The sequence below is a fragment of the Trichechus manatus genome, unplaced genomic scaffold (assembly GCF_000243295.1).
Source record: "Trichechus manatus latirostris isolate Lorelei unplaced genomic scaffold, TriManLat1.0 scaffold00012, whole genome shotgun sequence".
Lineage (NCBI taxonomy): Eukaryota > Metazoa > Chordata > Mammalia > Sirenia > Trichechidae > Trichechus > Trichechus manatus.
In genome coordinates, this window is record NW_004443948.1 from 2,422,575 (window position 1) to 2,438,414 (window position 15,840).

General features: G+C 37.1%; 1 pseudogene; it reads right to left on the bottom strand.

The window, feature by feature from the left end:
* Nucleotides 1-7,662: 7,662 nt before the first annotated feature.
* Nucleotides 7,663-7,761, bottom strand: LOC111819588 (uncharacterized; annotated as a pseudogene).
* Between the last annotated feature and the right edge of the window lie 8,079 nt (nucleotides 7,762-15,840).

The following is a 15,840-nucleotide window of genomic DNA, read 5'->3' on the forward strand; positions in this document are numbered from 1 at the left end:
TGGTCTTTCAACAAAGTCTTACCAACAGTGTAGTTAGACTTCTCACGTGGTAGTTCAAAGCTTTCCAAAAGTGCAAAAGTGAAAGTTGCCAAGACCTTCTTCAATATGGAACTGGCTCAGAATTACTTCCACCATCTTCTATTGGTTAAGCAGTCACAGGCCAACCCAGATTCAAGGGAGAGAGAAGGAAATAAATTTTACTTTTAAGTTGTAGGGTGGGTAAAGAATGTGCAGTCATTTTTAATAACTCATTTCTCATAGTCTGCCTTTTGCTCACAAATTATTTATATCCCTTGCCAAATTATTGATATTCCTAGGGCTGCCATAACAAAATACCACAAAGTGGATGGCTTTAAAGAATTTTGAAAAATTTTGTCTCATGGTTTTGGAGGCGAGAAGTCCAAATGAAGGAATCAGCTCTAGGAAAGGGTCCCTACTTGTCAGTAGCCCAGGGCATTCCTTGACATTCCTTGGCTTGTACATGGTTACTCATGTGGCATCTCACCCGGTGTGTGTCTGTCTCTCTGTGTCTGTACTACTCTTTATAAGAAACCACTCAGAAAAGATTAGGTTTAGGACTCACACTACTCCAGTACAGCAACATTAACATAACAAAAGAAACCCTATTTCCAAACAAGGGAACATTCACAGATATAGGCATTAAGATTTCATTTCTCTTTGGGGGACTGCCTCAGTTATCTAGTGTAGCTATAACAGAAATACCACAAGTGGATGGCTTTAACAAAGACATATTTATTCTCTCAAAGTTTAGGAGGCTAGAAGTTCAAATTCAGGGGGCCAGCTCTAGGGGAAGGCTTTCTCTCTCTGTTGGTTCTGGGGGAAGATCTTTGTCATTAATCTTCCCCTGATTTAGGAGCTTCTCAGTACAGGAACCCCAGGTCCAAAGGATGTTCTCTGCTCCTGACACTGCTTTCTTGGTGATATAAAGTCCCTCTGTCTTTTGGCTCTCTTCTCTGTTTTATATCTCAAAAGATTGACTCAAGACACAATCTAATCTTGTAGATTGAGTCCTGCCTCATTAACATAACTGTATCTAATCCTGCCCCATTAACATCATAAAGGTAGGATTTACAACACATAGGAAAATCACATCAGATTACAAAAAATGCTGGACAATTACACAATACTGGGAATCACGGCCTAGCCAAATTTACACACATTTTTGGGGGACATAATTCAATCCACAATATTCCTATTTCTTGAAAGGTACACTTCCTGGCTCCCAGGAACTCCAAAAGTTTTATTTCAACTTTCAAAATCAAGAAAGCATCTAAAAACAGTCCAAATGTCGATCAGGCTCCACAGGAGTCTCTACCATTGAAATAAAGACCTTACCTTAGAATTGAGATATGTATATACAGTCTTGAGTATATCTGACCTGAATTTAGAGACCATCTCAAGAATAGATTTGACACATTGAACACTAACCACCAAAGACCAGATGCGTGGTGGAATGACATCAAAGACATCATACATGAAGAAAGCAAGAGGTCATTAAAAAGACAGGAAAGGAAGAAAAGACCAAAATGGATGTCAAAAGAGACTCTGAGAGTTGCTCTGGAATGTAGAGTAGCTAAAGTGAAAGGAAGAAATGATGAAGTAAAAGCTCTGAACAGAAGATTTCAAAAGGCCACTCGAGAAATAAAGTAAAGTATTATAATGATACGAGCAAAGACCTGGAGATAGAAAACCAAAAGGGAAGAACATGCTTGGCATTTCTCAAGCTGAAAGAACTGAAGAAAAAATTCAAGCCTCAAGTTGCAATATTGAAGGATTCTATCGGGAAAACACTAAACAATGCAGGAAGCATCAAAAGAAGATGGAAGGAATACACAGTCACTATACCAAAAAGAATTGGTCGACATTTAACCATTTGAGGAAGTACCATATCATCAAGAACCGATGGTACTGAAGGAAGAGGTCCAAACTACATTGAAGGCATTGGTGAAAAACAAGGCTCCAGGAATTGACAGAATACCAACTGAGATGTTTCAACAAACAGATGCAGCACTGGAAGCACTCACTCGTCTATGCCAAGAAATTTGGAAGACAGCTACCTCGACAACTGACTGGAAGAGATCCATATTTGTACCCTTTACAAAGAAAGGAGATCCAACAGAATTTGGAAATTATCAAACAATATCATTAATATTACACACAAGTAAAATTTTGCGGAAGATCATTCAAAAGTGGTTGCAGCCTTACATTGACAAGGAATTGTCAGAAATTCAAGCTGGATTCATAAAAGAACTTGGAAGGAGGAATATCATTGCTGATGTTAGATAGATCCTGGCTGAAAGCAGAGAATACCAGAAAGATGATTACCTGTGTTTTATTGACTATACAAAAGCATTCAACTGCGTGGATCATAACAAATTATGGATAACATTGTGAAGACTGGCAATTCCAGAATACTTAATTGTGCTCATGAGGAACATGTGCTTAGACCAAGAGGCAGTCATTCAAACAGAACAAGGGGATACTGTGTGGTTTAAAGTCAAGAAAGGTTTGAGTCAGGGTTGTATCATTTCACCATACTTCTTCAATCTGTATGCTGAGCAAATAATCTGAGAAGTTGGACTATATGAAGAAAAACAGGGCATTAGGATTGGAGGAAGACTCATTAACAACATGTGATATGCAGCAACCTTGCTTGCTAAAAGTGAACAGGATCTGAAGCACCTACTGAAGAAGATCAAAAAGTACAGCCTTTAGTATGGATTACTCCTCAACATAAAGAAAACAAAAATCCTCACAAATGGACCAATAAGCAACATCATGATAAACGGATAAAAGATTGAAGTTGTCAAAGATTTCATTTTACTTGGATCCATAATCAACGCCCATGGAAGCAGCAGTCTAGAAATCAAACATTGCATTGCACTGGGCAAATCTGCTGCAAAAGACCTCTTTAAAGTGTTAAAATGTAAACATGTCACTTTGAGGACTAAGGTGCACCTGACCCAAGGCATGGTGTTTTTGATCACCTCATACACATGTGAAAGCTGGACAATGAACAAGGAAGACTGAAGAAGAATTGATGCCTTTGAATTATGGTATTGGTGAAGAATATTGAATATACCATGGATTGCCAGAAGAGCAAACACATCTGTCTTGGAAGAAGTACAGCCAGAATGCTCCTTAGAAGCAACGATGTCAAGACTTCATCTCACATACTTTGGACATGTCGTCAAGATGGACCAGTCCCTTGAGAAGGACATCATGCTTGGTAAAGTAGAGGGTCAGTGAAAAAGAGGAAGACCCTCAGTGAGATGGATTGACACAGTGGCTACAACACTGGACTCAAGCATAAGGATTGTGAGGATGGCACAGGACCGAGCAGTATTTTGTTCTGCTATAATAGGGTCGCTATGAGTCAGAACTGACTCGACGGCACCTAACAATAACAGCATATATATATATTTTTTTTTTCCTCCACATACTCAAAATACAATGATAAGACAAGGAAGCCAAAACAGATACTTTTGTTCAGAAAATGGGGGAAAACAAAAGGCACATAGTAGTCACTGGTCCATGGTAATTCTGAAATCTGGGTAGGCATATGCAGCTATTCCTTGACTACAGACTAGTCCTACTCCCTATGTTCTCTGTGATTCATGGTCTCACCCTCTGGGCTCTTGACTTCATCTTTTGAATCATTCTTTCTTTTCCATAAGAAATGTCCCATGTAAGCCGTTGAATATCTCAGTTTCTAAGCTGGCTTCCTGCTTGTGAGAAATTCGGCATCCGAAGGCCTCTTTTATTTTGAACAGTCGCTGTCTCTTTCAGAACATCTAATATAATCCCTTTAAGAACTATGCAGGTTTCCTGTGTATTAGCTAAAATCTACTCCAGTAGACAAAGTCACACACACACATATCTTTACAAGATCAGCCCCTCTCTACCTTGGACCGAGAGTCAAGGTATTATGGAACGACACCCCTAAGATTCTTAGATCTACCGTCTAGCAGAGAGGGTCTGAGAGAAAACGTTTTATAGCATTCTGAGGTCTTAATAAAGAGTCTTACAGCAAGTGGGCTTGATAGCTTGATCCTGAATTCACTTTTTTTTTTAAGGGCCATGGATTTGATTTTTATCCTGAAACTCTTACTATGAGCCTTCTTATGGCTGGAGAATCTGGGAATATGAAACAGTTAGATGTTGCAAAGACCAGATAGATATTGGCGATATTTGCAAAGAGCAAATGTTGGAAATATTTCCTCAAGGTTCTGCTTGAAAACCCTTTCTACTGACAATCTACCTACAAATCTCAGTATCCACATTCATGTGTGTGTGTGTAGTAGGTGGTGTGTGTGTCTAAAATTTTCCTTGTTACCTAATGACACACACATATAATACATATAATTTTCCACATTACCTGGGATGACATCGATGGCAAACTTTCCATCACCTCATAAGTACATAGTACAGGTTGCCCTTTTTCCGATGACAAGAAAATTTTTTTCTCTGTACTTACAGCCTGTACAGTCTCCTTGAGACCCTTATGACTTCTGCTCACTGCTACGTCAAAAAGCATATGCAACGTGTTAACTTTTTGTTAGAAGAGCTGAAATTTCTTTTTAAGCTATTTTTGTTTTGTAACAAACTACTTCAAATATTAGAGGATTAAAACAATGATTATTTTTTTGTCAGTTACTAATATTTGTGTTGTCTTGGCTCAGCTGGGCAGTTCGTCTGCTGGTCTTGCTCAGCATCTCTCCTACAGTGGCAGTCAGATGGCCACAATGAGAGTTGGAGTCATTTGGAGGTTCAACTGGGATGCTAGGATGGTTACTTCTTGCAGTCCCAAAGTTTCTTCTCCAAGTTTCCCCAGTTGATCTCTTCATGTGTTCTCTCCAGCATGGTAGTTTATTTCTCACATAACAGTCCACAGCTCCCAAAAAGCACAAAGGAGAAATTGTCAGGCAATTTTTTAAGGCTTATATTAGAACTGATGCAATGTCACTTCATCGTCTTCTACTAGGTAAACAGTTACAGAGCCAGCCCCCCAAAAAGGAAGTAAGTTTTACCTCTCAATAGTAGAATGAAACAAAATTTGTGCCATTTTTAATCCAACAAAAGGTGTATCTTTTCTTTATTTTTTACTTCAATAAAAATTTGTTTCATGTTTCAGCATTAAGCAGGTTGTTTTTGCTTTGAGTTAAAAGCTTTTTTTTTCTTTTTAATTATGAAAAATTCTAATTTTTCTCAACTTCGTAAGCATTATTATCAGAAAAGAATATCATAGTTTCGTGCGTGTGTGTGGTGAAAAGATACACAACAAAACAACATACACCAATTCAACAATTTCTACATGTATAATTCAGTGACATTGATTACATTCCTCAAGTTGTCCAACCATTCTTGTTATCATTTTCCAAATTATTCCATCAGCACTAACATAAACTCAATAGCCCTTTATCATAGTCTTAAAAATGATCTTCAAGTTCTATTTAGATAATAATGAGTTTTTGTCCTTTTGACAAAATTCAAATATGGTGAATTTATAACTTATGCCCTTATACTGAATTATCCTTGCATGTTTCAAGTAAAACTCTTTTAGTCAATGTATGAAACTGTTTAGTGTATTATGAGCCTTAAAATTGTTTTATTTAAGATTTCCACATAAGTAATTAAAAGTGAGATCAATCTGTAGTTGCGTGTGTGTGGGTGTGTGATCTTTATGAAGTTTTGGTAGCACTGTTATTCTAGTTTTTTGAAAGATAATTTGGAAGAGTTCCTTTTTTTCTCTATGGTCTGGAAGAATTTAAATTACATTCTGATTATTCCTAGGAAGTGTGAAAGAGATCACCTGTGAACCCATCTGGGCCTGTACAGTATTTTTTACATGGTTAACTGCTTCAAAAATTTCTCCTTTCATTTCATAGTTGTTGCTAAAATGATTTTTTGTTTGAAATTTTCCACCTGGATTTTTATTTCCCTAGTAAATTGCATGCTTCCACAAAGCTTATAAAAATTTTTGCAGAGGATTGAGCAACTGTTCTTCAAATCTCTCTGTTCTTGATAAATTTACCCATTTTAAATTATGATTGTATATATTTTGGCTTTCTTCTACTTTTTTTTTAAATTAGGAAGCAGTTTATCCACAGGAGAATCTCATCATTTGTGATTTCATGAGGTGAAAATCTGAAATATGGAAATTTATTCTGGAAAGATCCTCTGGGAATGTTCCATTTGAAGCTCAATATACCATTTCTCAATAAATTCAGTAGAGCCAATTTTTCCTCCAGCATTGAGCACCAGATGAAGTATTGGCTTGCATTTAGAGGCCATGTTGTATGAAAAATAAGTGCATTTAAATACTAGAAGCACATGCAGTGGACCAAGATGCTCATATTATGGAAGGAAAAAGGGAAGTGAGTGAGTAAGTTAACAGAAAATTCTTTTAAGCCATCTATGCTTACTTTAGGATATATTCATTGATAGGGATGGAGAAAAGGCTCACGAAATTCTTTAAGATTATCACATTTAAAAATAAGATTTAGCCAAAGATCTGAAGAAAAAGTTTAGTTACAGAAATTTTTTTCTCATTTTGGCCCCATTTCCATGTATTTGGCACATATTCTTCATAGTTTAGGACCTGAGGTTATTATCTCTTTGTTTCATTGAAGGTTATATTTTTCTCTTATTTTTCTTTGTTTTCTGTTGTTTCTTATGAGTTTTACCATATAAAAACTGAATTAAAATGCTTTACTTATCACATTTAATATAAAGTTGAGATTCTTAATTTTAATATTTTAGTAATATTTTATTTTATCAGAAAGTATTGCATATTAATAAGCCCAACCTTTTTATTAGCCTATTATTTTCCTAATCGTTAATTTTCTAGTTACTTATTTTATTTATGACTTTGAAAGTTCAATTTACATTGATTTTACAACTTGTATTTGCAGCTAAATAAAATACTGACTTTTAAAAAGTTGTTAGTATATTAGAATTCTGCCTCAAAGTAACAAATCAAGTAAATTTCAACTTTACTATTATATTTCATAAATATTAACATTATTTTAAGCATTTAATTGAATATTCACCAAAACAAGCACAATGATTTAACTACATTAATTAAATAAGAAAAATAGAACCCAGAGTTCAGATATGTACATCTGTTCTCAAGTCTATAATCATGCCAAAATCTATTACTGGTTTTATTTAAATCACTACGGTACAAGCTCTTCCTTCTGTCATATGCATTCACCCTAACTTAGTTTCCTAATTAATATCTATATTTACTTCTGTTTACAGTGAAGATAAAGATTTTGATTATAAAAGTAAATTTTTTTTTAAATTGTTCCCTATAAAGTATATATATTTTTCATTTAAAGTTTTTCTATTATTCTTTTAGGGCACTCTCTATTTATTTCTTAATTCATTCAGCTCTTTACATGTAAATGAGAACTTAGCATGTGCCAAAATCTGTGCTCATTTGCTGGAAATACAGTGTTGAGCAAGATGAATACAGTCTGTTCTGTCCTTATGGAACTTAAAATATAGTAAGAAAGTTATAATAAAATAAACAAAATCATAATATACTTTTAAAAATCCCATGGTAGAGGAAGTACAGCTACCAAGATAAGATACAGGAAGGGCTTCTAATTCAGAGTTAAGGAGTTAGAGATAAAAAAAAATAAGGAATAATTTACGAATACAAGTATAATCTTTGCTTAGAAGACATGTTAATTTTCTCTGTATTGTTTTAACTTTAGTGCAATGCCTGCCTGCTTTATTTCTGAAGTCTGATGAATTGTGAATTTAGTAAGTAGAAAATACTTTTCTATTTTTTTTTCATTATTGTTTGTACATTAAGACAATTGTTTGCTCATGATAATGTGGCTAAAGTGAAGAGATAAAATACCGGAATCGGCCAAAGTTAGATCAAGGAAACCACAAAATTATTGAAATGATCAAATAATTCTTTCCCCAAATAGGATCCCAGCAACTAATTGTAAGGCCCAGAATTCCATAAGCTTTTTAAATACTGGGGAGAGGGGACCTATTTTCCAATAGTAAAGCTTTTTAGACCAACTACACCGTCAAATTTCTGGCTTTCTGGTTCTTTTTCAAAGATGATTATTGCTGTTTTGATAAATGGAAATTAAAAAATGCATTAATTCATTTTTTTAAGTACAGATGGAGATACTTTCAGAACATTAGGTTTGTAAGGTAAAATAATAAATGGAGTCATAAATAATGAAGTATAATGTATTACAATCTATATATCCTATTTCTGCTTAATAATCAGATTAACATTCTTAGAATTGTCTTAATGAGAAAAATAATAATTTCTATAGATACAGATATTAGAACTAGACATAACATCTTATTTTCTTTAAGCCATACATACTTTTTGTCAAAACAAGTGCTTTGTTGTTCTGCATTAGCTTGAACAATTTAAGGCCAAGTTGCTTAACTAGTATATATATGGTGGACTGATTTTATTAAGATTTGTAAGATTTCTTAAATCATTAGTTTCTAGGTAAATATTTCCTGCACTGATATAACGATGTTAGTAAGTAATCAATTTTGAACCTAAATTGCATAAATAAAAGAAAATTTAAAAGAAAACAACAACATTGCTGTCCAGTCGATTCCAACTCATGGCGACCCTATAGAACAGAGTAGAACTGCCCCATAAGATTTCCAACAAACAGCTGATGGATTTGAACTGCCAACCTTTTGGTTAGCAGTCAAGCTCTTAAACACTACACCTACAGGGCTCCTAAATAAAATATGAGCATTAAAAAAATCACACACCCATTGCCATTGAGTCGATTCCAACTCATGGTGACCCCATGTGTTTCATAGTAGAGCTGTGTTCCATAGGGTTTTCAATGGTTGCAATCTTACAGAAGGAGCCCCTGTTGTTTTTGTTGTTAAAGTCAGTTCCAACTTATGGTGACCCTATGTGTGCAGAGTAGGACTGCTCTATAGGGTTTCCAACGCTATGACTCTTTGGAAGCAGATCACCAGTTCCATCTTCTAAGGAGTCTCTGGGTGGATTAAGCACTTGACTACTAACAAAAGGGTTGGAAGTTTGAATCCACTCAGAAGTGCCTCTGAAGAAAGGCTTAGAGATCTACTTCCAAAAGATCACAGCCATTGAAAACACTATGGTGCACAGTTCTACTCTGACAGAGGTGGGCTCATCATGAGTTAGAATTAAAAAATAAATAAATAAACCAAACCCATTGCCATTGAGTCCATTCTGACTCATAGCGACCCTATAGGACAGAGTAGAACTGCCCCATAGGGTTTCCAAAGAGATCCTGCTGGATTCAAACTGCTGACCTTTTGGTTAGCAGCTGTAGCTCTTAACCACTATGCCACCAGGGTTTCCTAGAATTATAAGGCAGTGGCAAATTGGATTTTTAATCTGATGGAAGTAGATTGTCAGCCCTTTATTCCGTGGAACTGCTGGGTGGATTATAACCACCAAACTTTTGGTTAGTAGCTGAGAGCAAACCTTTTATGCCACCCAGAGACCTAGAATAGCATATTCTCACCTAAACGCTCATGATTTCTCAAATACATCTCAAAAGGCTACGACAGCAGTCTGTGATGAAAACATGATTTCTCTGAAAGATTTTGACATCTCACATTGGCCTTACCAGCACAAAACTCTAGGTAGCCCAAATAATTGGCCAACTGACATCGACTCTAAACTTTACTGACCCTCTGTACTCACGTACTCCATAGGATTGTTCTGAAGATCAAATGGAATACGTGTATAAAAGTATTTTTTAAAGTCAAAAGTATATGGTTATATAACTGGTTTATTAAGAAAGTATCAACTCAGTGACATAATAATTTTTTTTTTCCAATTAGGGATTTTCACTCATGATTGCTGAATCTCTTTTTTTCTCATCTCTTCCAATTTGGGATTAAAAAAAAAATCAAACCCGTTGTCGTCCAGTGGATTCCAACTCATAACGACCGTATAGGACAGAGTAGAACTGCCCCATAGGGTTTCCAAGGAGTGGCTGGTGGACTCGAACTGCTGACCTTTTCGTTTCCAGCTTTAGCTCTTAACCACTACGTCATCAGGGCTCCAATTTGGGATTAGTCTATGATATATGAATTGTTACAATTATTAGAGTTGAAGTGAAGTTTGAAATTTCAGTCCTACACTCAATTTAAAGCTTGCAATAACTCATGAATGCCTGGAGATGGATGGAGTCTCATTCTGATCCACATTCACCTTCCCTCTTTAAGACTCCACTTCCCAGGGTTACAGGATTATTTTCGCTGTGTGTTAGTCATAACTGCTTCTCCAACTCTAATTTGCCCATCAGTACCGTCTGTGAGTGTCAGGCATTCAAAAGCTGGTTCTCTCAAGGTCAACATGGATGAGTTCCCAGGAAAACCCTAAGGGCTACCTCAAATGGGTCTCAACCTCTTTTACCCCATTCAGTTCTACAGTCTTCCTGCTGAGTCCCTCTTACCCACTAGGTGGCCCCCTAGTGTGGGATAAAGTTAAACCAAAAACTAAACCCATTGCAGTCCAGTGGCTTCTAACTCCTAGTGACCCTATAAGACAGAGTAGAACTGTCCCATAGAGTTTCCAAGGCTGTAATCTTTATGGAATCAGATTGCCATATCTTTCTCCCAAGGAGTGGCTGGTGGGTTCGAACCTCTGACCTCTCAGTTGGCAGCCAAGCACTTTAACCATTACTCCAAGAAGGCTCCTTGGATAAAGTTAAGGGGGCTCAAATTTGACGATCTGTGGCTGTGTTCTTCCTCCGGAGGAAATGCTCACATGCTGGCCTCAGCAAATGGTGAGCAGGTGGGTGCTTCACTGCATGCCCTTTCCGCATGCCTGCCCACTCTCTAATTCTTTTCTTTCCTGCTCACAAAAACAGGATCTGATCTGTAGGCCATTACCTAGCCAACTGGGAAATGGATACAAATCTATCATTTTGTAAGTCTTTCCAATTCCCTCTAGTGATTCTCTTGGAGTTTCCCTCTCATTTGGCAAGAGGGAGAGTCAAAGAATGATATTAATCAAGTGATCCCACAAACAAATGTGAAAATGGAACGGCAAAAATATCAATTAAGAAGATACACTAAGTGCTCTGAGAGTACAGGAATTTGATAATTTTACCTAACCAGGAAGGTCACGGAGAGTTATTTGGAAGCCATTAAATGAAAAACACAAGGAGGGATTGGGTGATACATGTGAATGGGAGTTCAACTAGATTTTTGTTTTTGTTTTTACAAGAGACTGGACAAGTAATGGAACCCTGCTGGTGCAGTGGGTAAGGGTTCAGCTGCTAACCAAAAGGTTGTTAGTTTGAATCCACCAGGCACTCCTTGGAAACCCTTTGGGGCAGTTCTACTCTGTCCTACAGCATTGGTATGAGTCGGAATCGACTCAACAGTAACGAGTTTGGTTTTGGTTTGGACGAGTAATGATCTGGATGTAGCAACAAGCAATAGGAATAACGTCTCATCTCCTGGCCATGAGATGTGAAAAGAAACAGGTACTTCTTGGAAATACTGTGCTACTTGGGTTTTCTCATCAAAGAGGGAGTTTCACTTAAGGAAATGAAAAGTTTGCAAATTGAAGGAATTTGCTAGTGATGAAGCTGTGATTCTAGTGAGCACAGTGAAAGGATTTGTGCAGTGGGACAATAAATTGGGTGATGTGGCACTGTGGCAGGGACAGTAAAAATTTAGGATGACATTGTATTAGAGAATCAGTGATGTGGCTTTACACTCTGTTGCTGACTGATGAAAACAGAAATGGAAAGCATCTATGAATTTAGCCTAAAAAGTTGCTTGGAGGACAGTGAACACTGGGCCTAGAAGCAGGTAGACTTGCCTCTTTTGGCTGAAATGATGGTGAACACAGGAGCCATATATTCCTCTTGCTACTATGTTCACTGTTAGAGGACCCAGCATTCAGATTCACATTCTGAGTGAATCAGAATGATAATGGTGAATTCAAAAGCTATGTGAGCAACATCAGCATCAATAATATAGCACATACTATCTGCCAGACAGAAAATCCCTGTGTAACACAAACAGTTTGCACTCAGCCATTAAACTAAAAGGTTGGTGGTTTGTCTCCACCCAGCAATGCCACAGAAGAAAGGTCTGACAGTCTACTTCTGTAAGTGTGATGGTTAAGATTGTGTGTTAACTTGGCTGAACCATGATTCTTGATGGTTTGGCAGTCATATGATGTTATGATCACTTCCATGATGAGATTTGATATAATGTGATCACCTCCATGATGGGATCTGCTGTGAGTAGACAATCAGTTGAAAGATAGTTTCCTTGGTGGGGATGGCCTGCATCCAATATAGATGGACTTTATGGCAAAGCTTGTGGGCTCCTGCTTACTCAGGATCCTGCAGCTGGCTCCTGTTCATTTGACCTCTCGCTCTTGGGACTTGAGCTAGCAGCTTACCTGCTGTCTTGCCTGCTGATCTTGGGATTCGACAGCCTCCGCAGCCTGTAAGCAAGAGGCCTGCTGTCTGACCTGACAATCTTGGGTTCACCAGCCCCTGCGACTACGTAAATCAGGAGAAGCCTCTATCCTGACCCATGGACTTGGAACATTCCAGCCTCTACAACTGGGTGAGCCATTTCCTTGATATAAATCTATCTATCTATCTATATTTATATATTTATACACTTCACTGGTTTTCTTCTCTAGAGAACCCAGCCTAAGACAGTAAGATTGCAGCCACTGAAAACCCTAGGAAGCACAGTTCTACTCTGACACACATGGCATTGCCATGAGTCAGAATCAACTTGTTGGTAACGGGTTGTTTTTGTTTGTTTGTTTATGTGTCAGACAATATTCTAAGTGTGTTATAAATATTAACTTTTGTAAACTGTCGCAGCAACTACTAGGTAGAAACTACTATTAACACTATTTTATCTGGAGAGGAAATTGGGGAATAGAGAGGTTAAGTAACTAACCCTCAGGTCTCAAAGTAAGCGGTAGGGCTGGGATTTAAAATCTAGAAGCCTAGCTTTAGTTATTGTTTTAAGGCAGAAAAGCTTAAATATATTTAAGTGCTGATGATAAAAAGTTAATACAAAGCATGACGTTGTAGAGACAAGAGAAAAAAACAAAAAACCAAATCCATTGCCGTCAAGTCGATTCTGACTCATAGTGACCCTATAGGACAATGTAGAACTGCCCCACAGGGTTTCCAAGGAGCGGCTAGTGGATTCGATCTGCTGACCTTTTGGTTAGTAGGCAAGCTCTTAACCACTGCGCCACCAGGGCTCCAAGAGGAACAACATTTTTGAGAAAGTGAATGTGACAAGGATGGTTAGTTACAAACAATGTCCTTCTTCCCCTCATTCTATATTAAAAAGCTCCAATTTCAATCCAGATGCTGATTCTTCCTGTTAAAATACAGTTTATATACCAGCCTTCCTTGTCTATATGACTATGTTATCTCCCAAGAGTGATGCGTGGATTAATAAGTTGATTTAAAGGAGTTTACTCCGTTGGAAGGAGGATCATTTTGTCCCTTTGTCCACCCCCTACTTCTGGACTTGAATGTAGATATACTAGCTGGAGCTCCTGCAGCCAAATTGAACCAGAAGGTGACCCTGACTGATGACACAGAAAAGTAGGATCCTGGATCTAAAATGATACCCTGAAGCTGCCACAGTAGCCTTGAACTTCCTAACTCCAGCATCGTTTTATGTGGGAAGAAGTAAACTCGTTTTAACCACTTTTTAAGTATTTTTCTATTAAACATAGTCAATCATTATCCAAAACCCAGAAAAAAAAACTCTTTCCAGAAGCTAATGAAAGCGACTATTTAAAAAATGAGGTATGTTTAAATTGCATGAGTTAGATAATGACTGAACTGTGCTTATTAGATTAGGTAAATAGAGACCATTGATGATTTTAGCAAAGGGAGTTTCAAAGAGTGATGGAGTTTGAAGAAAAGACAAAATAGATTGAGTCGAAAACAGGAGGAGAAAAAATGGAGACAACCTGAACATATGATATCTTAGAAGCTTGACTCTGAAGGGGAGATTAGAGATAGGAGTGGGAAATAGAGGCAGTATAGGATCTAAGAAGCTTTCTATTTTTGGTGTATTAGTTTTGCTCTGATTTGTATTAAAAGGGAATAAATGAGAGTATGTTTGACTTGATTTCCAAATTAAAATCCTGTTTGTTGTCTTTGTAGGCTGGGGGAAAAATATAAACAGAGAGAGAGAAAAAGATACTTTAAAAGGGTGTGAGTTTCTATTCATATGTGATGTTGTAAGTAAAATTTCCAAATAAAGTAATGTCAATTTAAGGCTTTCAAATACAATAAATAAACCTAACAATTCAAGAGAGACAATTGCTACATCTTAAAGCACAGAAAATGCAACAAAACTTGCACCTGCACGATCTTAAAAACTCTTACTGGTGATTACTAATCACATCAGAACATTTTTAATAATAAAATCGATTTAACCTTGTGATCAGAATTACTTTGAAAGTTCATTTGACTTCCAAATTTTAGATAAGAATTATCCTTGCAGAATATTTTAGCTGTGAAATATCTGAACTTGAAGCTGAGAACTTCATGGTGAATTTGAGAAAGAACGTTTCTAAGGCAAATTGTTTATGTGCCAATAAATTCTCTAACAGACATTTTCTCCAGTCAACTAAAGTTTCATTCAAGGAAAATAGTATAAGGAATGAATTTATCTCATTGTCTGTTTCCCTTCTAACTATAATTACATTTTTAAAACCTACAGATTTTCGCCATATACTACTTAGAAAATTTTATACCTAGTACCATATAAAACTTTTGTTGAGAAGAGAGCAAGCAACCACACAATTAAGACTTTCACACAGTTAATATATATATATTTTTAAGACCTAATGGGTGCATGTGCATCGTCAGGAAGATAATGAAAAATAACAAAATATCTCATTTAGAAGATTATGTCTGAAATACATTAGATATGAAATAGATACGAAGGAAAGAAAAAAGGTTCTTTTTTTTTATTTTTTCCCATACAAAAATTTAAAAATATATAGTTATGTGACTATAATTGCTCTCCCCATACTGTGACAGCACACTCCTCCTTTCCACCCCTGATTCCCCATTTCCATTCAACCAGCTCCTAACCCTCTCTGCCTTCCTATCTTACCTCTGGACAGAAGCTGCCCATTTAGTCTCTTGTATCTACTTGAGCTAAGAGGCACACTCCTCATGAGTATCACTTTATGTCCCACAGTCCAGTCCAATCTCTGTCTGAAGAGCTGATCTCTGAAACTGTTTTAGTTCTGGGCTGACAGAGAATCCAGGGGCTATGCTTTCCAGGGTTCCTCTAGTCTCAGTCAGACCATTAAGTCTGGTATTCTTACTAGAATTTGAGCTCTGCAGCCCACCTTTCTCCTGCTCCATCTGAGACTCTCTGTTGTGTTCCCTGTCAGGGGGGTCATTGGTGGTAGCTGGGCACCATCTAGTTCTTCTGGTCTCAGGCTAATGAATTCTCTGGTTTATGTGGCCCTTTCTGTCTCTTGGGCTAATACTTTCCTTGTGTCTTTGGTGTTCTTCATTCTCCTTTACTCCAGGTGGTTGGGACCAACTGATGCATCTTAGATGGCCGTTTGCAAGATTTTAAGACCCTAAATGCCACTCATCAAAGTAGGATGCAGAACATTTTCTTAATAAGCTTTATTATGTCAGTTGACTTATATGTCCCCTGAAACCATGGTCCCCAGACCCCTACCCCTGCTACTCTGTCCCTCAAAGTGTTTGATTGTATTCAGGAAACTTCTTAGCTTTTGTTTAGTCCAGTTGTGCTGACTTCCCCTGTAGT